We start from the raw sequence: 27,277 nt of genomic DNA on the forward strand, positions 1-27,277 counted from the left end.
CCCAGTCCAGAGGGCAGCAGGTCAGCACAGCAGGGCAGCGGTCCATCAGCATGGCAGTCCTTTCCACAGCATAGCTGTCATTCTTCATGACAGAGACTTGCACAGGTCTAGCAGTGTACTGAAGAATTGGGGGTCTGAGGTCCAATATGTAGACCTGGTGCCCACTTTGAAATAGAAGAACTGTCTAGAGGTTCCCACCCCCCAGACATGCTTGCAATTTCATACCTCCCTGCCCTAGCCCCAGATTGTCTAGGGTCACAATACACTAGGGTCAAACTGTGCCGAAACCTATCTTCCCTTTGTCTTACTTTCTGGAAGTAGTACACAAAGACCAGCTGCAAATTACACTTAGTCACGTGAACCAGGATGCACGAAGCAGACACCAAATTTTTGGGACAGGAAAATGCTGACTTTCTAAAAGTGTCATTTTCAGAATATTGATTAAAGATCCCACTTGACCATTAAAGAGGGTTTTAATGACAATTCTATAAACACCAAACTAGAGTTGTTGACCTACTCCCACATAAAAGCTATCATTTATTGGATGTAAAAAGGTAACCCAATGTTATCCTATGGAAGAGGTAGGTCTTGCAGTAGTGAAAAATGAATGTAAGAATGTTTCATTAACAGGACATGTGCAACTTAAAACGACATGGCCATCTTTTTAAACACACTGCATCCTTCTCTCTGGGCTGTTCAGGTCCTACCCTACAGATGACTTATACGTATTAAAAAGAAGCATTTAATTTACAGGCCCTGGGTACATGTATTACTACTTTATTATGGACTTACAAGTAAATTAAATAGGCCAATTGCCTGTAATCCAGTTTCACCATATTTAGAAAAGTGACCAAAGGCACTTAAGCACTGATTAGCAGTTGTAAAGGGCATGGAGTCCTTAAAGCCTATAAAACAGGCCCAGAAAACAGGACGATGAAGGCAAAACTTTTGGTGACAACCCTGTAGAAAGAGCCAAGTCCAGCACAGTTTTTTCTTAATTAGTTCACACCACAGATGCATACCACTCCCTTCACTGTACATCTGTGATTTATGCTTGATACAATAAATGGAAAAGGGAGCAGCAATTTATCCTATCCATCCAATCCTACCATACAGCAGCTCCCTTGCACAAGACGTTCAAATGTAAGTGTTGGTGTGTCAGTGCAACTTTCACTTTCCATGTTCAGCATGCAGCAATACTCTGGCCCCTAATAGAGGGCAAGCTGGCATCTAATTTAGGCTTTTGCGCGTCTTTATAACTATTATGCTTTGCTAATGCATTTTCCAGTAATAGAACTGAAGAGAGGGTTAAGTAGGCACCTAGGACTCCAGTAATTGACATTTCTTCCTGGGTAAGATCATTTTAGGAAGTTGCTGGCAACAGCATTATTTCGTATGACATCATACAGAGGTGCTCAAGCTGTGATGAATGGGAAACTTAGTGATATGACTGAGACATGACTGACACTTGACCTACCCTGTTGTAGACAGCTCTGCATTTAAGGGTGATAGTAGTCTCTCAAGTTCACTTGGTATCAATGTGAGCTATTATGGGATGTTGGGAGGTAAATCCCGCTGCTGTTGTTAGCAGAGACATGTACATACGTACTTCTGCTTTGTGGACCCCAGACTGTCTCAAAGCGAAGGACATTCAGTTAGGTGCTGATAGCATTGTAATGCATAACTGCAGGAAAATATTTAAATTGGTGGCTATAAATTTGGAAGGGTTAGACCCCAATTGCCGTAACAGGCAAGCCACTCCTACCTTCTACAAGCATGCCCCTGATTATCTCTCACAATAATATCTTCAAAATGTCCCTCTTTTAATGCCTCTGTCGAGCCTTCAGCACAGAGATGTGAAGTGCTCCCAGTACATGAAAAAGCAAATGCTTCTCTGAGGAGCTGTATTTGCAGTGTCCCACTCCCTAAATGCAATAAATATTTGCATCTCATCCTCATCATACCTGTAACCACACACCCCACCTCCTCAAACACAGTGCAGTTATCCATGCCGGTCCCAATGCGTCCTTGTCTCAAACCATCCCAGATCCTCACTGATAGTGCAGGAAGCCAGTTGATACCATATACTTGCCCTGTTCCTCAGAGAAGTTATAACCAGCGTAAACCTTTCAAGTAATGTGTTACCCTTTCAACTAGCCGTGCCTTTTTAGCTTGACGTACTGCCTATTCTGTAACCGGTAGATCTATACCTATAACAGGAAATCTAAAATGAAATGCCTTTGTAAACAAATTGTTGTTGGTTCAATAGCTTGGACTAGCTTAAAGTTTCACAGATGACCTGGGGCATTTGGAAGCCACCTCAACACAACTGTGACTACCTCCCATCTCCCACCGGGAAACATCTTTTCCAACGGGGTATTTATCATACAATGCCTTTACCACGCATTGCTTGTACCACACGTTTTTATCATGCATATGACCTTACAATGCATGCCTTTACCATGAAATGGTAAGAATATATCAGGTATGTATATATCAGGAAAATCTATATTATCTACTGGCGGTTGCCAGTAAGTAGTAATAGTTAGGACCTAGCTTCCATAGGAAAATTATTTTTTGTTTTGCTAATAACTGTGGTGCCTTTTGACGAATCTTAACAACATTTTCAAAACTAGTTTGCCACTCAGCTGCTGTCTTGAAAGTTTTAGGGTGAAGCGTCAAGTCAGGGCCGAGAAAAAGGAGGCGTCTCAAAACATATTTTTACCCATGGAGTTTCCCATAGGTATTTTAGACACAACTGCAGCCTGAACCACGGGACGGAGTTACGCTAAATGAATTGAATTAATCATTTGTAGAGTGCGACTGTCACTCCCACAGGAGGTTGTAAATTGGTGTAAATCCATTCAGTACTTTTCAAGATATTAAAGGAACAAAAACTGTGTATATCTAGGGGCACAGATCCTCCACGGATTTGACAAGTCTGATGTTGAGATATGACTTGTCGGAGTTCCAAGAAAAAAGGTGAAAAAAAACATAGGAGGCATGGTAGGAATACCCTGACCCCTGAGGGCCTGGTGGTGGGGTTCCAGAGGGACCCAGCCAGGGTGAAATTATTATTTTTTTTTTTAAATGTTGCTGCAAAGTTGCGGAGGATTTGTGAATCTATGCAAACATTTTATAAAAAACAAGCACAGTCTCCCGCGCTTTATGTTACAGCAGCCGCCGGGAAGGCCGGGTCCTGAGGACAGATGTTAATATATGTATATATTTTTGCCTTGTCTTCATTTTCACTGCTTTTTCCTTGCGCTTTTCACTGTTTTTTGAGTGCCTTCGCCTTGCTTTTCCCTCATTTTACACTGCTTTCTCCTTGCTTTTTCTGACGTTTTCTAGGGTGCCTTCTATTGCTTTACCTCATTTCACTGTTTTCTCCTTGATTTTTCACCCGTTTTCTGTGTGCCTTTTTCTTGCTTTTTCTTCCTACTGCTTTTTCCTTGCATTTTTCCCCATTTTTTGTGTGCCTTCTCCTTGCTTTCCCCCTCATTATACCTCATGCCCTAAGGTAACTATAACTCGCTCCCTGGCCATGCACAGTTTTCTCGCCAATAGATTTAAAGCAAATGTTGCTGAGATATTTTTAGGGATGTCATATTAGATGTTATGAGTCTTGCAATATTAGGGTAATTAGCAGTGCATGGTGAGACCACAAGTTATAGTTACCTTAGGGCAAGAGTTATAGTTACTTGAGATAACTGTTGCTATAACTGCTGAATTTCTATGGTTTAGTGCGTGTAAAATATGAACCTAACTACAACGTCCCTACAACCTTTTTTTTAAATTACATTTCTTAGGTTTTTGTTTCATTTTATTTCCTAACTATAATGTCCATGTAACCTTTGTTTCTTTCAGTGAATTAATTTCTTTGTTTTTTTAACATAAAGTAATATTTCATTGCTATAAATTAATTCAACCTCTGCCACACACGCCCATTGGAGTTGCCCCATGAAGCAGGCCTTCGTTTTGTGACTATAGTGGCTTGGCACCCTGGAGCAAGTCAGCTTTCAGACACACAACACCTGCTGAGCTTGAGACACAGAAGCATGTCCCACTTATTAGATTCCAGGGGAAAAATGATAAAACTAGAGGCACTGTCACTTAAGGAACTTAACTAGCCCTGGTCCAGTTAACATCAATGGTCACATGACAACGACCATTCCTAACCATAATCAATGCTGAAATCGCCAGTTGGAGTCAGGAGAGGACAAACAATAACCAGAAGCAACTGTGAAATAATTTCTAAAGCAAGATGTGTTGTCATCTAGATCAGTGATTTGTCTGATGTGCCTGAGATACCGGTTTGCAGCAATGGCTGTAAGAGTAAGGGCCACAGGGACGCTAAAGTAGAATTGTTTTGTATTGGATCACAGTGTTCTTTTAAAACAAAGGTTCTGCTATAATGCCATTGCCTTGGTTCTTTGATGACTTTATCTCTCTTACCAAGATGGCTGTCACACGCATTCCAAGAAAGTGAAGAGACTGATCTATTGCAGAATGAATCAGCCCCATTTCTTTCATTTACAATACGGCGCACCATGGCAGTTGTTAGCACAAAGCGTCAAACCTTTTGCCGCTATTGTGGTGCTTTGCTACACTAGCGTCAAAAGTGTTGACACTAGTACAGAGAAGCACAGGGAGGCCTATTGAATATAATGGGTGCATCATTTTAATGCCTGAAGGAAAAAAATGGCAGAGTGAAATCTTGGAAATTTCACTGCACCATTTTTTCGGGCCTTCCTTCGGGGGGGGACCCCTCTTGCATTCATTATGCCTGGCGCAGGAATAATGTGCTGCAAGGGGTTACAAAGTGGCACAATACAAGCATTGCGCCACTTTGAAAATATGGTGTGTCGGAAATGCCTACCTAACGCCACATTAGTGTAAAAAGGAGGTGCAAGGGGCTTGTAAATATGCGCCAATATGCTAATTTGGTGCCGTAATTGTTTATGATGGATCCAGCTATGCTTTGCTGAGAGGCTGTTGTCTAGATACGATCCAGTACTTTCTCCCTAATTATGCTAAACCTCCATCGCTATATTACACAAATACAAATGAACTCCACACAAGATTGCATTTCATTTTTTCCCATTGTGCTCATATCCTTAATAAATGAGCCTTTAGGTGTCCCATGTGATAGGTGTGAATCCGAGACTCACTGCTATGAAATTTTTTTTTTTTTGTTAACTGAAAGTGGATGTATTAGTGATAGGAAATAATCTGATAACTGTTCTATACATTACTGAAGACAATAGGGCCACTCATGAGTTTCAAGTTTGATTAAATTGCATTAAAACTAAACGAGTCAAATGCTGTTTACCAGTTTCCAGTTTTCTGTATACTTGCTATTAGTTTTCAGGAGAGGAGAGGGAAACAAAGATTGATTGTCAGAAGCCAGGTGTTCAGTGAAAAATTCTGGTGGTTATAATCCTGGAGCACAGTGGTACCAGCTGCTACTTTTAGCTTCTCATAATTTGAAATACACAATAAGTCCCACTTAAAACAAAAATGTATTTTCTTGACAGAAATATTCTCACAACGTCCGAAAACCACATGATTTCGTCATATTAAGCAACTGTTTGAAAATGGATGAAAACCTAATTATTATTACAATTCAATTATTATTTATTGAGCACATTTTTACAGTCACATGAAATCAGCATTATAGAATTATAGAATTTGTAAAATCAATTGAGAATGAGCCTAAACTGCTGCTGAGTCAAGGAAACGGCCTAAACTACGCGGGCTCAGCCACGCATGACGTTTGTCTGCAAGCTGAATAACGCTTGCCTGCCACACATAAGCATGGTTAAAGCAGGACGCATATGCATGGTTCAGGCTGCTGTCTAGCTGTGAGGATGGGCGGGCAAGCAGGAGCAGGAAGAAGTATAGAGAGAGGTAAGTGGGGCTGGGGTTGTTTTTAGGGGTGGCGGTAGTTGTTTTTCATTTAAGATTAACTGGTCCAAGTCAGTGATATTACCATTGCCTGATGGCATTGTGCAGTGCCGATTTATGTATCCCCTATGCTGGGTGGACGGGCCGGTGCGGTATCTCGGTATTTGGTTGAGCCAGAAGTTGGATGAGCTGTGGTCGGCTAACTATGGTATGGCGGTTGCGTGACTGGAACACAAGGTGATGGTTTGGCGTTAGCTGCCGTTGTCACTGGCTGGACGCATCACGATAGCCAATGTGGTGGTATTACCCAAGTTCTTGTATTTGTTTGTTAACCTGCCTTTGTCACTTACGTCCGGTTTCTTGAGACGGCTATGGTCCTTGCTGGTTGTTCTTGTTTGGGCGGGGGGGACCAGCCAGAACAACAATGGAGACTCTGACTCTGCCGTTTGAGCAGGGAGGCCTTGCAGCCCCGGATTTGGAACTGTATTATCACTGCATGGAGGCCCACTTTATCCATTTTTGGTTGCACCCTATACGTTATTTGCCACATTTGGCAGTGGAACATGACTCGGTTTGGCCGAAGGGGCTAGATGGGGTAATAGGTGACCCGGCTGGGCCCGGTCGATGGGATGTGGACACCGTGAAGTTCTCGGTGCGAGCTTGGACGTGTGTACTAAGGTGGTCAGGAGTGCGCAAGGTCTTTGCGCCTTCGATGCCGGTGCGTGTTGTGGTGTGCTTCCACCTGCTGGAGGATGGCCGGATATCTAAACGCTTCTGGGAGTTAGATATGGTTACTATGGTGTCCTGGTTCTCGGCAGGGATGTTTATTTCCTTGGAAGAGGCACTGGGGGTGCACGGCAATGCTGCCCTATATCGCTTGCTCTTTTCTTTCGGATCCGGGCTCTGTTTCGGGCGTGGTATACCTGCTTTGCTGCGGAGCCCCCTCTCTGCCGTGCGCTGGGGTTGTTGTACAAGGCACCGACTGCTCGCAGTCTCATTACGAGCCTGTATGATTGCTCGCAGGCTGCGGAATCCCGGGCGGATTCCAAGGCCAGAGTCTGAGGGGAGGCAGACCTCGTGTGTACCTATTTCAGAGGAGCAATGGCGCTATTGCTGTGCTCAAATGCGGGCGCTTTCCCCTAATTACCGCCTAGTTGCTTGAAAAAAATGGGCCTTAGAGCGGATGCTAGCTGTGCACGTTGCTCTGCCTCGGAGGCGGACTTCATGTATCTGGCGTGGGACTGCGGTGTGCTGTGTGCATATTGGTCGAAGGTACTGCATGCAATAGATCAGACGAATGGCCTTATGCTGCCGCATGTTCCTGTGCTGGTGCTTCTGGGCTATGTGGAGGAGATCTCCTCTGTGTCCAGACGATTGCTGGGCCTGCTGCTGCTACTTACTAGCTAAGCTCCGGGAGGCAATGTGCTGGGGCAGGAGGCAGGTGCCGCACTGTGATGACTGGCTGAGATATCCTGCATACTGTCAGGAACAGCTGGCAGAGTACTGGGAGTTGATGCAGGACGGTTCCTGACCGAGGGATATCTGGGCCCCCTTGGTGACGTTTCTTGCAGCTCGTGAGCATGGAGATGACTAGCTTTCTGTGCCACTGCTTGTTTGTTCATCTGGCGACAGATATACCTACTGCGCTGCTAACGTGTGCCCCCTCTTTTTGCGGGTGATGTTGGCAGAGCTGCTTTCCTTCTTTTTTTTCTTCTTGCTCTGTTCTCTTTCCTTTCCCTCTCTGTTGTTTTCTGTTTTTTTCAAGTTCACCTGTGACACGGAATAGAAGTGCTCCTGTATGAGATAAGTCTCTTCTGTGGTTTCCTTTGCACTTTGAATATGTTGGCATTTCTGTGAGTCCTCCCAGCGGAATCAGTGTTACGTATACTGTCTGTGAACGCTGGTTTGTGTAGTTTGATGATGTTTGCTTTTTCTTAAAATGCAAAAATAAATCAATACAAAAATTTAAATAAAAAAAAGCAGTGTTAGGACTGGGAGCCTGTGCCTGCTGTGAAGACCGAGGAGTGGCGAGGTGGAGGCAGTGAGGAATGTGATTAATCATGCATGTTTTTTTTCAACTGAATTCATCTAAGGACAGGGAGCCAATTAAACTGTTGTAAATGGCTGGATATGTGGCATATTTTTTTAAAGATTTAACAACAGTGAGGCAGCAATTCTGTGGCTGGTCTGAAGGCATGACAATATTTGTGGCAAGACAGAATAGACAGAAACTAAAAAATGGGAAACACAGCACAGAGTCCGTGGGGCATACTTACTCATCCCTACCACCGTCTACGCCACCCTAGCATAATTTGTTTTACGCTAAGGCGGTGTTAAGAAGGCCATTCCCCTACACCATACATACAAAGTGGTGCATTGCATGCATTATGTAACCTCTTGCGCCACATTATGCATGGGCCAGGGGGGCGTTTCCCAACAGGGGAAATGGCGCAGTGAAATGTGCACGATTTCACTTCGTCATTTTTTCTGTCATTATTAACGCCTGCCCCTCCCTGTGCTTTGCTGCACTTGTGCCAAAATTTTCAGCGCAAGTGCAGCAAAGCACAACAACAGCACCACAAACTTTGACGTTGTTGTGGTAACGACTGCCATGGTGCACTGTATTGTAAATATGGCGCAACCATGGTGTTATTAGGGGTGTACACGAGATGCAAGAAAAGTGGTGCATCGAGCCCGATGCGCCACTTTCTTGTAAATATGCTCCTGTATGTGCTAAAAGAGAGGCTTAGAGGTCTCCACCAGCTATTGTTGCAGATCAGTTCAATACTTATATTTCATATGGCTTCTGCTGGTGCTGAGAATGGCTGATGAGTACACATTGGGGGCACAGATTGCTGTTTTTTCTAGTAGGGCTGCTGTAGGTGAGCATGATTGCCTTTCAGTATGCACTCTATTATGCAATGTTGAACACCTCTCAATCTAATCTTTTAAGAATACATGGTCAACTTCTCATGGAGTAAATCCATCCATGTCACTGTTTAGTTTCGCTCAGAGGTCTGGCCAAGTTTCCACTATCTCTACAAGATGAATTGGGAGATACTGGAAGCTCGGTCAGTCCTTCGTGTGAAAATAAAGAGCAACCTGCGGATGCCCCATTAATGAGATCTCTTGTCCTGATGAGACCCTATGAATAATTAGAGGGTTGAAACGTCCCCTCCCAGTTTACTTGTTTACAATATATATATTTATATATATATAAGGAAATACTAGTATTTTTTACAAACCCTGATCTAAGTATATTAATACCAGTGGTCCTATCTAAAGAGTTGTTTTTATACTGTACGTAGTCACATTCTGCACCTTGTTCACGAACTGCACCATGAGCACTAGTGTCACTGTGAAAATGATATGTGTTGCACTGTTGTGATAATTCATGATTGAAGAAGTGAATACAGACAATTTATTGCACACAGAGAATTCATTGCACAAAGAAGGCGTCCTCCTTGTACTGATTATAGTGATTGAACAACTGTGAACTGTTAGAGGACACTATTGATACACACACAAATGGTTTTACAAAAAAGAGTCCTAGTGGACCAATATTTTAGAGAAATGGAGAAGGATCAGCCACCGCCACTGGCACTGAACTCTGCAAGTTGTGTATATTAAAGTGCCTTTTCTTTTAATAAGTGAAATCACTGTGGTAGACATTTGTTATTAGGAGATAATGGCCCTCATTACAACCCTGGCGGACGGTGTTAAAGTGGCGGTAAGACCGCCAACAGGCCGGCGGTAAAAGATTTGCAATTGCTACCATGGCGGAAACCGCCAACAAAGATAGCCACTTTAACACTCAGACCGCCACGGCGGTACAAACAAACAGCGCGGCGGTCACCGCCAACAGACAGGAGGGAGACAATGTACCTCCCACACTATTATGACAGGTCAATCCGCCACCTTTTCCGGGGCGGATTCACCACAAATAAAAACACGACGGAAACAGGAATTTAAAAGGAAAAACGCTCACCTCATCACACTCCACGAGGAACAAGGACACCATGGACCCGGAACTCCAAATTCTACCTGCGATAGTCTTCCTGCTCCTGTACCAGGAGCATGAATGCAGGTGGCGAAGACCGCGGTGAGTACTGCACCTACGACACAGGGGAGGGGGGGCAAAAAACAGGGACACACACACGCAACACCCCCACCCTCACCCACTACAACACACACACTAATACATGTTGATACATAACAGTTACATCCCCCAAGCCCCCCGGAAGAATGCAAAGACAAAAGGAAATGATTGTAACCATTGTAATCTATTAAAATACAGTACTCCAAAATATATATACACTATAAACAAATATATAAACCAATAATACAAGTCCAGGCCCACACTCGATACCAGATCAAAACAGAGAGAACACTGCAGGGGCATCAGATAGAAATACAACAGGCACCTCAGGGGGAAGGGAAGTGGGGGCACATCAGCCGGATGAGTGCACGACGCCAGATCCACGAGGGGGCTCAATGCCCACTGTTCAATCCTGGGGAGTGCAAAGCCACAGACTCTCAAGTCTCTACAGTGGGTGGTTTGCCCACTGTTCAATCCTGGGGAGTGCAAAGCCACAGTCTCTCAAGTCTCTACAGTGGGTGGGTTGCCCACTGTTCAATCCTGGGAAATGCAAAGCCACAGTCTCTCAAGTCTCTACACTGGGTGGGTTGCCCACTGTTCAATCCTGGGGAGTGCAAAGCCACAGTCTCTCAAGTCTCTTGAGTGGGTGGTTTGCCCACTGTTCAATCCTGGGGAGTGCAAAGCCACAGTCTCTCAAGTGGATAACAGTCTCCACTGGTTCTGAAGGGGGACTGATGCCCAGAGTGCTTCATCCTGTGAAGGACAGAGGTAGTGGATGGATGTCTCCACTGGTTCTGGAGGGGGACTGGTGCCCAGAGTGCTTCATCCTGTGAAGGACAGAGGTAGTGGATGTATCTCTCCACTGGTTCTGGAGGGGGACTGGTGCCCAGAGTGCATCACTCACCCCGTGACGGACCCAGTATCGTCAGTGCCCCTGCTACTCATGGGCTAGCGGTGCTTGAGTTGGCGGTGCCCTGTTCAGCGGTGCTTGAGTTGGCGGTGCCCTGTTCAGCGGTGCTTGTGCTGGCGGTGCCCTGTTCAGCGGTGCTTGATTTGGCGGTGCCCTGTTCAGCGGTGCTTGAGTTGGCGGTGCCCTGTTCAGCGGTGCTTGAGTTGGCGGTGCCCTGTTCAGCGGTGCTTGTGCTGGCGGTCCTTCATGGCCCAGCGGTGCTTGTGCTGGCGGTGCCCTGTTCAGCGGTGCTTGAGTTGGCGATGCCCTGTTCAGCGGTGCTTGTGCTGGCGGTGCCCTGTTCAGCGGTGCTTGAGTTGGCGGTGCCCTGTTCAGCGGTGCTTGTGCTGGCGGTCCTTCATGGCCCAGCGGTGCTTGTGCTGGCGGTGCCCTGTTCAGCGGTGCTTGAGTTGGCGCTGCCCTGTGCAGCGGTGCTTGATTTGTCGGTGCCCTGTTCAGCGGTGCTTGATTTGGCTGTGCCATGTTCAGCGGTGCTTGTGCTGGCGGTCCTTCATGGCCCAGCGGGGCTTGTGCTGGTGGCCCTTCATGGCCCAGCGGGGCTTGAGTTGGAGGTGCCCTGTTCAGCGGTGCTTGTGCTGGCAGTCCTTCATGGCCCAGCGGGGCTTGTGCTGGCAGTGGCCCTCTGGGCAGCTGGGCTTGTGCTGGCGGGGCCCTCCTGGCAGCTGAGCTGGGGCTGGCGGGCCCTCCTGGGCAGCTGGGCTGGGGCTGGCTGGGCCCTCCTGGGCAGCTGGGCTGGGGCTGGCGGGCCCCTCCTGGGCAGCTGGGCTGGGGCTGACGGGGCCCTCCTGGGCAGCTGGGATGGGACTGGCAGTGGCCTCCTGGGCAGCTGGGATGGGGCTGGCGGTGGCCTCCTGGGCAGCGGGGATGATGGCGGTCTTCTCCGCCGTGCTGCTCTTCCGAGACTTGTCAGGTTTTTTGTGGCCCTTCCCTGCCTTGGGAGGTGTTACAGCTGACTCCACACTCCCAACGGGACCCCTGGGAGCGGCTTTGGTGGCTGGACTCTTCCCCCTCTCCCGCCGGGCACTGGCCACCTTCTGATGCTTCACAGCGGGGGGGGACTGGCTGTGCTGTGGCTCCGTGCCACACTGGCTGTCCTTTTGGCCGGTGCATTCCACATACCTGTGACTACAGGCACCACTGGTCCCGGAGATGTTGTGGCTGAGGTGCTACTTCGGGACCTATGAGATGGACGGGGTGGGGGAGGTGTGGGAAAAAGGTCAAGGCTGGACAGGAAAATTCCTTTGGACACACTGGGACGGTTAGCTGGAGGGGGTTTGGGAGTGGAGGAAGAGGTGGTGGTAGTAGGAGGTGTACGTTTGGTGACTTTGGGTGCAGGTGCATGCGCTGGAGGCTGTCGTGAGGTGGATGGCTGTTGGGTGGGTGTGTACCTGCGTTTGTGTATCTTCGGCGGGGGCGTCACAGACACACTGGGAGAGGACACAGGGGATGTGTGAATGGTAGTGGGGTGGTGACTGCACATGAGGGGGGTGTGCTGGTGGGTGTGCTGGTGAGGGACGTAGTGGCTGTAGAGGTAGTACATGCAGATGTGTGTGTAGACGAGACTGGGAGGGAGGAGGGAGACGACGAGGAGGGGGACACAGTGGAGGCAGTGGATGTTGGTGTGTCTGCATGTGTGTGATGCTTGTGTGAGTGCCTGTGGGATGTGTGGTGCTTATGTTTGCCTGAGCTTCCCTTGTGTGGTGAGGTGTGTGCAGGCTGGTCTGATGGTGTGCTTGGGATAGGCAGAGGTACAGGGGATTGGGTCTGGGTGGAGGAAGTTGGAGGGGGGAGGCGAGACACAGGGACAATGGCTGCCATCAGTGCTGAGGCCAGAGTTTGAAAAGCTCGGTGAAGGGCCGCCTGACCAAAATGAATGCCCTCCAGGAATGCATTAGTTTGTTGCAACTGCCTTTCTGCACACTGGATGGCATTCAAAATGGTAGACTGCCCAACAGTGAGTGACCTGAGGAGGTCAATGGCCTCCTCACTGAGGGCAGCAGGGGTGACTGGGGCAGGGCCTGAGGTGCCTGGGGCGAAGGTGATGCCCACCCTCCTGGGTGAGCGGGCTCGGGGTGAAGGCTGAGGGGCTGCTGGGAGGGCAGTGCTGGTAGGGGGGTGGCGGCTGTACCTGTAGATGCGGGGGCACAGATGTTGCCACCACCACAAGGGAGCTCCCATCAGAGGACGAGTCTGTGTCGCTGGTCTCAGCTCCTGTCCCCGCCGTGGAGCTCCCCTCGCCCTCTGTCCCACTGGTGAATTCAGAGTCCGTAGTGTGGCCCTCCATGGCCATGTGGGATGCAGCTCCCTCGTGCTCCGGTGCCACTGCTCCTCCGCCTGATGATGCTAATGCACACAAGAACAGGTAGACCACAAAAAGGGGGGGGAGACAGAATAAAGACATGTTGAGTGCATGGATTACCGCTACCGTTGGCGGACAAGACAGACACAGAAGCCCCCTGTACTACGCCGCGCTCTTGGGCTCTACAGTGCAATTCCTGGGAAATGGCCTACAAGGCTATGGATGACATCTGCACACAGGGGCATGAATAGCCGTACTTGGCACTCTACAGAGGTGGGGTGGGGGGCCACAGGGCCATGCCTTACGCAGGGGCCTAGCCTACGGAACTCGCCCTGGCCTAGGGAAACCCACAGCCCTCCTCCCCCGCCCAGACAACTCCACTGCGCGCGAAGTCAGCTAAATGAGAGTGTACTCACCCCCTTGTGTCTGCTGTGATGCCCTCAAGCACCCATCCAACTCCGGGTAGGCCACCTCCAGGATCCTGAACATCAGGGGGGTCATGGTTCGACAGGCACCTCTCCCACGTTGGGAGGCCATCCCCAGCTAAGCCTCCGCAGTCTTCTTGCTCCAGCAGCGAATGTCCTCCCATCTTTTCCGGCAGTGGGTGCTCCGACTGTGGTAGACCCCCAGGGTCTGGACGTCCTTGGAGATGGCACGCCAAATATCTTTCTTCTGGTGGGCGCTGACCTATATGAAATGTACAGGGGAAGAAGAGAAGTCATTACCAACTGCACCGTCAAAGTGAGTGGCCCCCATCCCCATGTGCACATGCACCCACCGTCTTTCATGCACGCAGCACTCTACCCCCTTCCTTCTTACATCCAGCCCTCTCCACACAGGCATAACCCATACAACATGCTCCCTGTGTACTTACCTGTTTGTCTGGAGGACCGTAGAGTAGCGTGTACTGGGGGAGGACCCCATCAGCAAGCTTCTCCAACTCCTCCAATGTGAAGGCCGGGGCCCTTTTCCCAGACGCACGAGCCATTGTCTCTTCCAGACTGAGGTCACAGCAGCACTTGCAGTGTAGGTCCTCTCCTGTCGAAGATCAGGTATCGAGTGATTGAAGAGATAGAAAATGGCGGTTATGTCCGCGGCGGTCACGTCCGCGGCGGTGCACACCATCACCGCCGGCATACATCGTCATTGGCTCCTGGGACCCACAGGGTCCAATGTTAACCAATGCAGCATTGCGCCTGCCGTCTCCGACCGCCTACCGCGACGGTGTACAACGCCAGCGCAGTTACCTGCCATCCCATTGTCCCACTTTAGAGGTCAGGTAGCAGTCATTTCAGGGGCCCACATGGCCTCATTTTATACTGCGTCACACATACCTAGGCCTAGTCTCAACATACATACAGGCCACCTTTTGTGTATGATTGGTGTTCTGTGGAAACTGGGAGTACGTACCTCTGAGTTGTTTGACTCTGTGGTTGCTGTTGTCCTTCATAGGCACCGTCCGCTGGGACATGTGAGGAGATGGCGGCATCCTCCGGTGTACTGACCGTTGGTGGGTCTGTTGACAATGGAGGAGCGACATTTGATAATCACCTACAGGTTTGACCGTGCCACAATCCAGGAACTGTGTACCCAGTTGGAGCCAGACCTGATGTCAGCAATCCGCCATCCCACAGGAATCCCCCCTCAAGTGCAGGTGCTGTCAGTGCTCCATTTCCTTGCAAGTGGGTCTTTTCAAACAACTGTGGCCATGACATCAGGGATATCCCAGCCTATGTTTTCCAACGTATTGTCCAGAGTGTTATCTGCCCTTCTGAAACAAATGTGGAGCTACATCGTTTTCCCTCAGGTGGAGGATTTGCCTACAGTGAAAGGTGATTTCTATGCCCTGGGACATATCCCCAACATCATAGGTGCCAATGATGGGACCCATGTGGCTTTGGTCCCCCCCACAGCAGTGAACAGGTGTACAGAAACCGGAAGAGTTATCATTCTATGAATGTACAGATGGTATGTTTGGCAGACCAGTACATCTCCTATGTGAATGCCATATTCCCTGGCTCAGTGCATGACGTCTACATCCTGCGGAATATCCGCATCTCCTTATGTGATGGGTCAACTCCAGATGCACCGTGTGTGGCTATTAGGTGAGCCCCTGGAAGCAAGAAAGTGGGAATGGTTGTCTGGGGTTATCCCTACAGGTTAGTGTGTGTCTAACAGTTGTGCCTCGCCATTTGCAGGTGACTCTGGGTACCCCAACCTGTCATGGCTACTGACCCCAGTGAGGAATCCCAGGACCAGGGCAGAGGAACGCTACAATGAGGCCCATGGGCAAACTAGGAGGGTGATCGTGCGGACCTTCGGCCTCCTGAAGGCCAGGTTCAGGTGCCTGCATATGACAGGTGGATCCCTATTCTACTCACCAAAGAAGGTGTGTCAGATCATTGTGGCCTGCTGTATGTTTCACAACTTGGCTTTGTGACAATAGGTGCCTTTTCTGCAGGAGGATGGTCCAGATGGTGGGGTTGTGGCAGCTGTGGAGCCTGTGGACAGTGATGAGGATGAAGCAGAGGAAGAAGACATGCAGAACAGGGACTCAGTGATCCAGCAATATTTCCAGTGAAACACAGGTGAGAATACATTCCTGCCTACTACATGTACTTTTACACTACTACCTCTATCCTGTCTGTCGTTTTCACCCAGTGTATGGTCACTGAGTTGTCACTTTCCCTTACGGTTTCACAGATGTAGGTCCTAACGTGTGTCATCTGCTTACATTCCTCATGGACTAGAGCTGTGTGACATAGGTATGTTGACATTACTATTTCAAGAACATTTTGTCACTGTAATTGCAAATACACTATTTTGAAAACACAGACAGACTCCAGATAATTTTGTGTTTTAGGTGTGTTTATTTAAATGCAAATTATTGGAGGGGAAAGTTAAATGGTGAGGGGTGATGGCGGAGGAGTGTCCATGGCAGAGTCCAGTCTATTAGTCTCACAGGTGCATTGCCCATGTGGGCATAGGAAGTGGAGCTGGGGCAGTTTAATTATGGACAGGGTGACAAAGTGGGACAGTGGGATGACAATCAGGGTGGTCTCATTTCTTGGCGGGGGTCTTGGCATCGTGCTCTGTCTTGTTCCTGGATCTCAGAGACCGTTTGCGGGGTGGTTCTCCCTCTGCAGGGGGTGGGGTGCTGGTGTGGTGGTCCTGTGGCGGGGCGTCCTGTCCACTAGTGCCGGCGGAGGTGGTGGGCAGTTCATCGTCCATGCTAGTGTCAGGGGCCCCTGGGAGTGCCACAGTGTCCATCCTGGTGTTGAGTACTTCCTTCAGCACCCCTACGATGGTGCCCAGGGTGGAGCTGATGGTTCTGAGTTTCTCCCTGAAGCCCATATACTGTTCCTCCTGCATGCGCTGGGTCTCCTTAAACTTGGCCAGTACTGTTGCCATCGTCTCCTGGGAATGGTGGTATGCTCCCATGATGGAGGAGAGGGCCTCGTGGAGAGTGGGTTCCCTTGGCCTGTCTGCCCCCTGTCACACGGCAGCCCTCCCAGTTCCCCTGTGTTCCTGGGCCTCCGTCCCCTGGACCGTGTGCCCACTACCACTGCCCCCAGGTCCCTGTTGTTGTTGGGGTGGTGGGTTATCCTGGGGTCCCTGTAGTGGTGGACACACAGCTGATGGATGTGTCCTGGGGACGGAGGTATGGGCCCGCTGGGTGGGTGCTGTGCTGGTGTTTCCAGAGGGGGGAAGGTCTGTGGTGGCCTGTGCCTGTGTGAGGGGAACCGACTTTCCCGAGGCCCCCGATGGGCCGGGCTGGTCATCTAGATCCAGTTGGACAGAGGTGCTGTCATCACTGTGGGCCTCTTCTGTGGGTGGAGTGGACATGTCTGGACCCTCCTGTCTGGTGACGTTGGGTAGGGGTCCTGCAGGGGTGGAAAGGCATGATTATTGCATCTGTGTGTGGCATGGTGTGCAATGGGTGGGTGACCGTGTACCCCAGTGCTGGCATTCCTGTGTGGGACCTTGTGTGATGATGGTTGAGGGGGGTGTATGGCTATGTGCAGTGTGCATGCTTTGGTGATGGGTGTCCAATCTTTGTTGTTGCATGCAGGGCTTGGTGTTGGGATGGCTGGTTTGTGATATTGGTACATTTGTGAGGAGTTGGAGTGATAGGGGTGAGGGCGAGGGTGGGGGTATGTGATAGCATGCAGGTAGGGTGGGGGATGTAATAGTTAAGATTTGACTTACCAGAGTCCATTCCTCCACCTACTCCTGCGAGGCCCTCAGGATGCAGAATCGCCAAGACCTGCTCCTCCCATGTTGTTAGTTGTGGGTGAGGAGGTGGGGGTCCGCCGCCAGTCCGCCGAACCGCCAGGTGGTGTCTTGAGACCACAGAACGCACCTTCCCCCGTCGGTCGTTCCACCTTTTCTTGATGTCCTCCCGATTTCTTGGGTGCTGTCCCACTGCGTTGACCCTGTCCACTATTCTTCGCCATAGCTCCATCTTCCTTGCAATTGAGGTGTGCTGCACCTGTGATCCAAATAGCTGTGGCTCTACCCGGACGATTTCCCCCACCATGACCCTGAGCTCCTCCTCTGAGAACCTGGGGTGTCTTTGCCGTGCCATGGGGTGGTGTAGGTGATGTGTGGGGTGGTGTGTGTGGTGCAAAGTGTGGTGATATGTAGTGGTGTGTTGTGTGAGGTGCGTGGAAGTTGTGTGGGTGATGGTGTTATGTGCCTGTGGATGCTGTTGTACTTGCTGGTGGTGTCTCTCTCTGTGCTTCGTTCTCAATTTTTGTCGTAGGGGTTTGTGGGTGATGTGGGTGTGTGTTTTATAAAGTATTGGGTGTGTGGGAGTGGTGAATGTATGTGTCTCAGGTGTGTGTATTTTGAATTGTCCAATGTGGTTGTGTTTTGTAAATGTGTGTGTATTTTGAGCGCGGCGGTGTGTACCGCCAATGGAATACCGTGGTTGAAAGACCGCCCCGTGGATTCGTGTGTCATGATAGTGTGGCCGTATTTCTGTTGGCGTGATGGTGGAAGTTTTGTTTTCGCCAGTTTATCACTGACCTTTGGTGTGTTGGACTTGTGTGGGTGTCTGAATTTTGGCGTGTTCCGAGATGTGGATCATAATAGCTGTGGCGGAATTCCGCAGCCGCAGCGGTGTGTTGGCGGTCTTCTGCACGGCGGTAAGCGGCTTTTACCGCCAATGTTGTAATGACCCCCAATGTGTTGAATGTTGAGTTCTGAGTCTCTAATTCCCCATTACCTCAATAGGTAAGCATTGACCTGATCACATCCCTAGCCTGAGAGTCAAAAGCTAAAGTGATATAATTGTTACTCTATTAATCAGTGAACATATTAGGTCAGGAGTTCAATGGTAAAAGCTCTCAACCCCAGCAGTTGAGACCCAGAAACCTATGTGTGCACTGGGACCCTAAACCGGTTCAGACAATTGTTGGCAAGTTGTGAGGATCATGAGATTCCATTTTCAACAATCACACATAGCACTTAATAGGTTCAGTTTTGTTTATGCCAGTACCCACACACAAAAAAAAGTAGGACATAAGGTGGAAAGAAATAGAACTGAGCAACGTATCCCTGGATACATTAAGAGGGTTTTTGGGTGATAAGGGGTGGAGAGCTCCTGGATGCAAGGAAAGAGAAGTTCATAGGGAGTTTTATTAGAGCTAGATAGAGAAACTAGATAAATTGGCACAGGCTGCTGTATTCTATGGGGAAGGGCCATGTAAGGCCCCCAGCTACAACATACTTTAATTTTAGGCTACCATAGCTACTTAGCACAGATTTCCCATAACCACATCCCTAGTGTACCCCATAGTTACTGTTTACATTTTCTCTGCGATAATCACCCTGGAATCAAGAGTATACCAGTCAACAGTATGAGGGATTACACCTTTAGGTGGATTGTGTCTATCTGAGACTCAGTCAGTCTGCCATTGGCCCTTCGGAAAGCTAATTCTGAGAAAGGGAGAGAAGCAAGAGTGTTCGAGTGGGAACAGCTGAAGTTTGCTCACCAGTAACAGGAGAAGGGGTGAAAAAAGAGTTAGGAGGGAAGACAAAGGCAAACAAAGAAAAAGAGAAGAGAGGATGTTTGTTAGATGTGTCCACCTTAGGGTGGGGGTTCCCCTGGACTCTTTTCCTCTCCTCCTCCATTTTTGCTGGACCTATCTATGTTGGCCTTAGGACTCTGAGCATGTTACGACTGCTAACCAGTGTCAAAGTTCATGTGCTCACTCCTTAAAACATGGTAATATTGGCTTATTCCCCAATTAGCATATTTAATTTAATCATAAGCCCTTAGTAAAGTACACTACATGTACCCAGGGCCTGTAAATTAAATACTCTGGTTGGCCTGCAGCGCTGATTGTGCCAACACTTAAGGGGTTCTGTAAATCATGTCTCAGGCCTGCCACTACAGAGCCTGTGTGTGCAGTTTAGACTGTCATGTTGTCCTGGTATTCTACACCTTTTGCCAGGCCTAAACCTACCTCTGTAAATTATATAGGTCAACCCTAAGGAAGGCCCAGCACTGGACAGAGGGCAGGGTGCAATGTATTCAGAGAGTAGGACATGTACATTTTTGTTTTACAGGTCCTGGTAGTAAAAATCTCTATACTGATAAGATTGGAGTTGCCTTATTATATCTTATAAGTGCAGCTTTCAAATGGGAAGAAATTACCCCTTCATATTTGATGTCTCTAGAATCACAACCTAAAAACCTAACTTATGGCGAAGTCAAATTTTCAATTGTAATTCTGAAAATGCCACTTTTAGACAGTTGGCATTTTCTTGCCTTAGCCATTCGATATCTGCCATCTGTCTCTGGTCACATGACAGTGTGTAGTTATCAGTTGGACATTGTGTATTCCTCCTAGACAGTGACTCACAATGAGCGTTTAGGTGCCACTTAATGGGCCATCATGGGTAGGACAAAAGGGAGGAACTGTACATAGCCTAACCTACACCTGAAGAAGGCATGTCCAGTCCTCACTTCAGTCCGCTTCGACACAGGGCAGGGTAGGGACCGGATTTCTTTGCACTTGAAAGCCACTGTCTAGAAGCTTATCACACCTTCCTGAACCAGGGCAACAAAGTAAAAATACTGGACCTCAGACACCACTACTTTCTACACTCCTGGATGTGTGGATAATCTGCCAGGAAGAAGGACTGCTGAGCTGCTGAAGGCATGCCACTCTGCTGGCCTGCTGTTTTGCTGGACTCTTGCTTTCCTGTGTTGACCTGTGCCTCCTGCCCTCTTACCTGGGAGTGAGAAATGATTTGAACTATATCCCTCCATCTCACAACCCAGAGTGACTCCAAGGGCTAGTTGTCTTGCCTCCTGATGTGAAGTCTCAGGGACAGAAAAGACTTCCAACCACCCTGCTCTTGCACCTGGACTCTGCTCACTCTGCGTCTTCCCTGCCAAGTGGTGCTTTTCCAGTCCTGGATTCTTGGAAGTGCATCTGAGGTGCTTTGCTCCAGTGGAACTGATGCATCCTCTGCTACAGAAGAACAGATGCATCACCGCTGGTTTGTGGAGAAAATCAACGCCTTACCTCTACTGTGTGTGTCAGAACCATCACAACCAGAATCACATCACTGCTGTACCTCACATCTCAAAACCACTTTAGAGTCTTCAGAACTGACACTGCAGCATTTTTCTCAGCCCAAGGTTCTCGTATCCCCGTCGATGGCAGCCTTGACGATGCAACTTTGCATCGCAGGCCCTGCGCTTATCAAAATCGATACATCACCTCGACTGCCTGATGCATCCTCACTGTTAACACATTGGAAACTCACACCGCAGCCTTCCCACATCTCAGAACCAATGCATCGTCACTGTTGCATGGAGAGAAGTGATGCATCCCCTCTACCGTGCGGTTTGGAACTGGTGCATCACTTGACAACCGGGATTTAAGTTACTTTGGTTCCGTGGGCCCAACTAGCTCCCTGTAGCCAGCCTATGCCACATTGCTGTCAGCATGAACTTTTGAATTTATCCTGATCCGGTTTGACCAGATACCCTCGGATGGTGCTCTTTCCATCTAAGCATGTTACAGTTACAGTTTAATCTTTAAAAATGCATAAATCAAGTTCAGCTTGTTGGATTTTAATCATTTTGGTTTTGTTTTACTTAATAAAATAAGTTCTATTCTCCTGTCCTTGTGTGGGATCCTTTTTGTGTGTTTTTTCACTGTTTTACTTTTTAAAGTTTTGAACAAATACTTTACACATTGACTCCAAGTTAAGCATGACTGCTTAGTGTCAAGTTACCAGGAGGTGATCACAGGTTAATTTGGGGTTTGCTTGTGCCTTACCTTGTCTAAGTTTGTGGTTGCTGCTTGACCAGGGATCAACCAACAACTAAATTTCTAACATTGGTAGCAGCGGTGGCATGGGACTTGTGTTTGTGCAGTGCCGTATAGTGTTTTAGTGTACAGTGCCATCCCATACCTAAGACTTATTTGAGTAATTTCCCCCGATTGGCCTTTTTAATTTCTTCCAAATGTATTCTGTCTCTACATGTCTGTTGGGACTGTGACATCACCTGGAAAGATGGAGTTTGAGCTGGCCAAGCTGGAGAGCTACACCGTGTCCCAGCTCAAGGAGTTTTGTCACAAGAGGGGGCTGCCTGTTAAGACGAGCACTAAAACGGTGGAACTCCAAAAGGCCTTGAAGGCATGGGCAGAGGTTCACCAGATCCCAACAGATATGGGGAAGAAGAGTTGGATGAGGATAAAGGATCAAAGCAGAACCAGAAGTAGAACCTTGGAGTGCAGTCTCCTGAGGAGGAGGGCAACTCTACTCCCAGGATTGAAAGTTCCTCCCATGCAGGGAGCAGTGTGTCTTCCAGGGGCTGTCCAAGAAGAATTTGATGAAAGAAAGTAAGCTCGGGCTGAAGCTGCCAAAACGTAAGATAGAAAAAGAGCACAGGGTAATTTGGGGGTGTAGGAAAGTACCCTCTTTTTGCCATAGTTATCCCCATTTTCTGCCTGAGGTCAGTGTGTTTGACTGTGTTCACTGGGATCCTGCTAACCAGCACCCCAGTGATCACGCTCTCTCGCCTCTAAATTTTGTCACTGCATACTGGTAACCCAGTATTTCACACAAAATTGGCATACTGCTCCCCCCTTATAAGTCCCTAGTATATGGTACCATGGGGTTCCAGGGAATCCCTATGGGCTGCAGCATATCTTTTGCCACCCATAGGGAGCCCATGCAAAGGCTTCTACAGGACTGCCATTGCAGCTTGTGTGAAAAGGTGCATGCACCCTTTCGCTGCCATTTACACTGCACCCGGTGACTTATAGGTCACCCCTATAGCAGGCGTTTCAGCCCTGAGGGCAGGGTGCAGAGTAACTGTGTGTGAGGGCACCCCTGCACTAGCAGAGGTACCCCAAAAACTCCAGGACCATTTCCTCATACTTCGTGAGTGCGGGGACTCCATTTCACATGTGTACTGGACATAGGTCACTACCTATGTCCGGCTACATAATGGTAACTCCAAACATAGGCATGTTTGGTATCAAACAGGTTGGAATCATACCCAAATGCTTTTGCAAGCATTGGTTCTATGATTCCATGCACTCTGGGGGCTCCTTAGAGGATCTCCAGTATTACCATTGCAGCCTTCTGAGGTTTTCCAGGCAGCCCCAGCTGCTGCCACCTCTCAGACAGGTGTGTGCACTTCTGTTGCTTGAGCAGCTCAAGCCCAGGAATGCAGAACAAAGGATTTCCTTTGAGAGAGGGGTGTTACATCCTCTCCCTTTGGAAATAGGTGTTACAGGCTTGGCAGGAGTAGCCTCTGGAAATGCTTTGAAGGGCACAGATGGTGCCCTCCTTGCATATTCCAGTCTACACTGGTTCAAGGACCCCCAGTCCCTGCTCTGGGTGCAAAGCTGGACAGAGGATAGGGTAGTGACCACTCCCCCTCTCCATCACCACCCAGGGGTGGTGCTCAGAGCTCCTGCAGAGGGTCCCTGAGTTTTGCCATTTTGGATTCCAAGTTGGCAGGGCACTCTAGGAGCATCTGAGTGGCCTGTGCCACCAGGTGATGCCAGAGCCCTCCTCGTATAGGTGCTTACCTGTTTAGCTGACCAATCCCCCTTTCAGGGCTATTTAGGGTCTCTCGCTTGGGTGGTTCTTCAGATTCGGATTGCAAGACTCCAGCAGCAATTCTCTGCATATTTTCCTTCAACTTCTTACGAAAGAAACTGCATCTGGACCCTCAAGGAACTCTACAAACTGCAACACAGAAGCAAAGACAACTCCTCCAACATTGTATCCTCAGCTCCTGCCAGCAACTGCAACTGTTTCCAGGTCGTGCATCCTCTGAGGACAGCCTGTGTTCAGCCTGCACCAGAAGAACAAAGGAATCTTCCTTGGAGTAAAAAAGTCACTCCCCTGCTTCAGCAGGCACCCCTCTGCAGAGACGACCGGTGGCGTGGGTCCCCTCTCCTGATGAAGTGCATGGATCCAGCATCACGGGTGGTAGCCTGAAGTGGTCCTGATGGTCCTGACGACCTACTGTCCAACTTTGGTGGAGGTAAGAGCTTGCCTCCCTACACAAGACAGTACCCTCTTGCATTGCACTTCATGTTTTGCAGGTGCCTAGGCTTGTTGGCATCCTTCCATGAAGTTCTTCATGCACCATGCAGCTCCGGCTCCCAGCACTCCTTCCTGTGATGCGCAGCTTCCTGCGTGGTACTGCGGCTGCATGGGACCCTTTGTTGTAGTGCTGCATGGCCCTCCTTTTGCACCTTCATTGTCCCCATGCAGTGGGACTCCTCTGCATGGTGCCTGGTCTTCTGAGGGCTCTCTGAATTGCTGGGAGCCTGCTCTGACTCCCCCTCCAGGGAAGAGTCCACTAGGTCCCTACTAGTCCCGGGCAGCGCCATTTTCCACTAATCACGACCTTTGTATGTGCCAAGGCTTGTTGGCTGAATCCAGCAACACAAATCAGATCGCAATCATCCATTCGGCGTGGGACATCATCTGCACCAACCAGGAACCCCCATCCATCTTCTTGGGTGCAGTATTGACTGTTCTTCTTCATTGTTGGTTCTTCTTTTGCACCTTCATCCGGGTTAGCAGGGGCTCCTATTCTCCCTGGACTCTTCAGTACTTTTTGGACTTGGTCCCTTCTTCCACAGGTCTTCAGGTCCAGTATTCCATCATTGGTGTCTTGCAGTCTCTTCTGGTTCTTGCATTATCTTCTTTCTCATGTTCTTGTGTTCCTGGGCTCTGGGGTGGGTTCTTTTTGGTGTTTTCTAATACTCCCAACGCCCCTCTCCACACTACACTTGCCTAGATGAGAAACCGACATTCGCATTCCTCTTTCTTAGTATATGGTTTGTGTTCCCCCTAGGTCCATTTCTAACTATTGTGATTTTCACTATTTGCACTGTTTTCTAACTGTTTTTACAACTTTTCCTGCATACTAGTGTATAATTTGTGGGTATTACTTACCTCCTAAGTGAGTATAGTCTGTATGATATTTTTGGCATATGTGTCACCAAAAGAAAGTACATTTATTTTTGTAACACTGAGTATTTTCTTTTATGTGTGTGAGTACTGTGTGACTACGGTAGTATTGCATGAGCTTTGCATGTCTCCTAGTTAGGCCTTGACTACTGATCCACACTACCCGTAGAGATTGTGGCTTCTAGACACTGTCTACATTTCACTAATGAGGGATAACTGGACCTGGTATAAGGTGTAAGTACCTTAGGTACTCACTACAAACCAGAGCAGCCTCCTACAGGGGGTGCTTGTGCCTTACCCTGACTAGGATTGGGGCTGCCAAGCAAGCTGAAAAAAGTTGCTGTTGGAGTATGAAAAAACATGTGAGGGAACTGGAGCTAAAGGCATAGCAACCTGCAGGACCCAAGAGTGATGGTGGCAGGGTACCAACATTGTCTGCTGGTGAGGGTCCGCATACCCCAGGAGCTGGTGTCTAATTATGTGGTGGGAGATGATATAAACAAGTGGTTTGCTGCCTATGAAGTTGCATTTAGAGTACATAAAGTCCCAGAGGAGTACTGAAGGGGTAGCCTGTAGAAACATATGCCCACAGTGGGAAGGGATACACTCTTAACACTAGAGGCAGAGGACCAGACCATCCAAACACACACCCGTGAAGACAATCCTTATTATTAAGTTAGGACTGAACCCTGAGATGTACTGTCATAGGTTCAGGGAAAGCCACAATCTTCAAAATAAGTCCTGGGCGGATTTTCAAGATTATGCCAGCAAGGAAATAAAGGGCTGGGTGAGCGGCAGCAAAGTGGATGATTCCAATGGGCTATTTAACTTAATGCTGATAGAACACATGTTCAATACTTATTTTCCAGAGGTGCGCCAACACCTGGAGGATAGCAAGTTCCCTGATCCTAGGAAGCTTGCTAAGGAGGCAGAACTCTGGGTGAACACCAGAGTGTCTAGGAAGGTGTCTGGGTGGACTTCCAAAAGGTTGGTCAGGGTTCCCAACAGAAGAAAGAAGGAGTAGATAAAAAAAAAAAAATGAAGTTCTTTCAAGGCCCCCAAAACAGCTCACAGGGCAAAGGGTCCCAAACCCAATCTGGCCACCAGACGAAAGGCTATATCCGTAACAAGGACAACCCAATACGCCCAAGGGTCATGGGTAAACATATATCCATTTAGAGAGAAAAATGTTTGGGACTTACTTTAAGCCAGAATAATCATCTGGAGGTATGAAGGCTCTGAATACTACTTCTTAACGTACAATACAAACTTAATTTCAACCACAACAACTCTTTGCATTTGGTTGGTCAAGGTAGACATATTCTTTATCGGTTTGCATGCCTTCACCCAGAGCCTCAGAAGTAATCTGTGTGATCTCATCCCAACTCTTTCTCAATGGATCTGTAGTCGATTTCTTATAATGTCTGTGGCTCTTAATTGTCTGTGTATCTCTTCCTTATAATCCAAGGTATCTTTAATTTCAAGGGCCCTACATATATCAGCTGGTTTAATGGGGATGTTGGTGTTGTGTGCCAACTTGTCTAAGGCATCCTTTTAAATTTTCAAGATATTTTAAGGAATAAACCTTTCTCCGCTCTCCAAATCCTTGACTTGTTTTAAAACAATATTCTCAAAGGCTATGATTTCTGCACTCATAATGTGGGTGGAAGGTGGGTGGGTGGATCAAACTGAGAGAGCAATGCAGTTCCCTTCTTTCAGTGGGCTGCATTTCTGGTTTATTCTTTAAAAAAGTGTATACGTCTGATGCCTTTAAAAAACCTGTACAGTTCATCACTAAGCTTGAAAAAGTCTGGTCGATTCGTTATGACAAAACCTAATCTCTTGCACAGTAAACTGTTTTTATGTGTGGTAAGAATATACTTAGAAATGTTGACAATGAGTGACCAACATGTATCCATGCGATTCATTAGCTGTAATACTGATTCTGTGCCTGTCTCTCTACTGATTGGTGACTGAAGCCTCTCTAACCTTTCCCCGACCTCTGACTCTTCTTCTCAGTCTCCCTCATCTCTGTTGTCCGCATTCTAAAAACCGCCCAGATGTCTCAGTCTCAATGGGTGTAAGAGGCTGGCCCTCTATGTAGTGTGCAAAGCTAGGCATACTGTGCAGGGGGTCCAGGCAACCACACAATGGTTACAGTGGTAAAAACTAGACCACTTAATGCTCTCATTTTTATGGTAGCTTGGTCGAGCAGTTAGGCTAATCTTGTACTTACAGCATCAATAAACGAGACCACACACTCAAAAAAATAACTCAAGACTAATTTACAAAAATACTTCAGATTTTCATAAATTTTTTAAGATCAAGATCATCCACATCAGATAACTACTTTTTAAGTTATGAGTTTTAAAGCTTTTAATAAAGTAAGTCTTATTGTGCGTAATTACGCACCATAGGAATCAATGGAGAAATATTTGGAAAATTCATAGTAAATCAGGCAATTCATTTACCAGTGTCTCCTTTTGCAGGTACATTGAGGTTGTCATTGGGGACCCTGGACCAGCTGGAAAAG

At 48.1% G+C, this 27,277-nt stretch overlaps 1 protein-coding gene across 1 annotated transcript in view; it reads left to right on the forward strand.

Annotated features, from left to right (window-relative positions):
- The window catches only part of LOC138246379 (cyclic nucleotide-binding domain-containing protein 2-like), a 1,069,494-nt gene that overhangs the window by 532,586 nt on the left and 509,631 nt on the right, over positions 1 to 27,277 (forward strand). The gene's annotated exons all lie outside the window — the stretch shown is intronic.

The sequence above is a fragment of the Pleurodeles waltl genome, chromosome 1_2, assembly GCF_031143425.1.
Source record: "Pleurodeles waltl isolate 20211129_DDA chromosome 1_2, aPleWal1.hap1.20221129, whole genome shotgun sequence".
NCBI lineage: Eukaryota > Metazoa > Chordata > Amphibia > Caudata > Salamandridae > Pleurodeles > Pleurodeles waltl.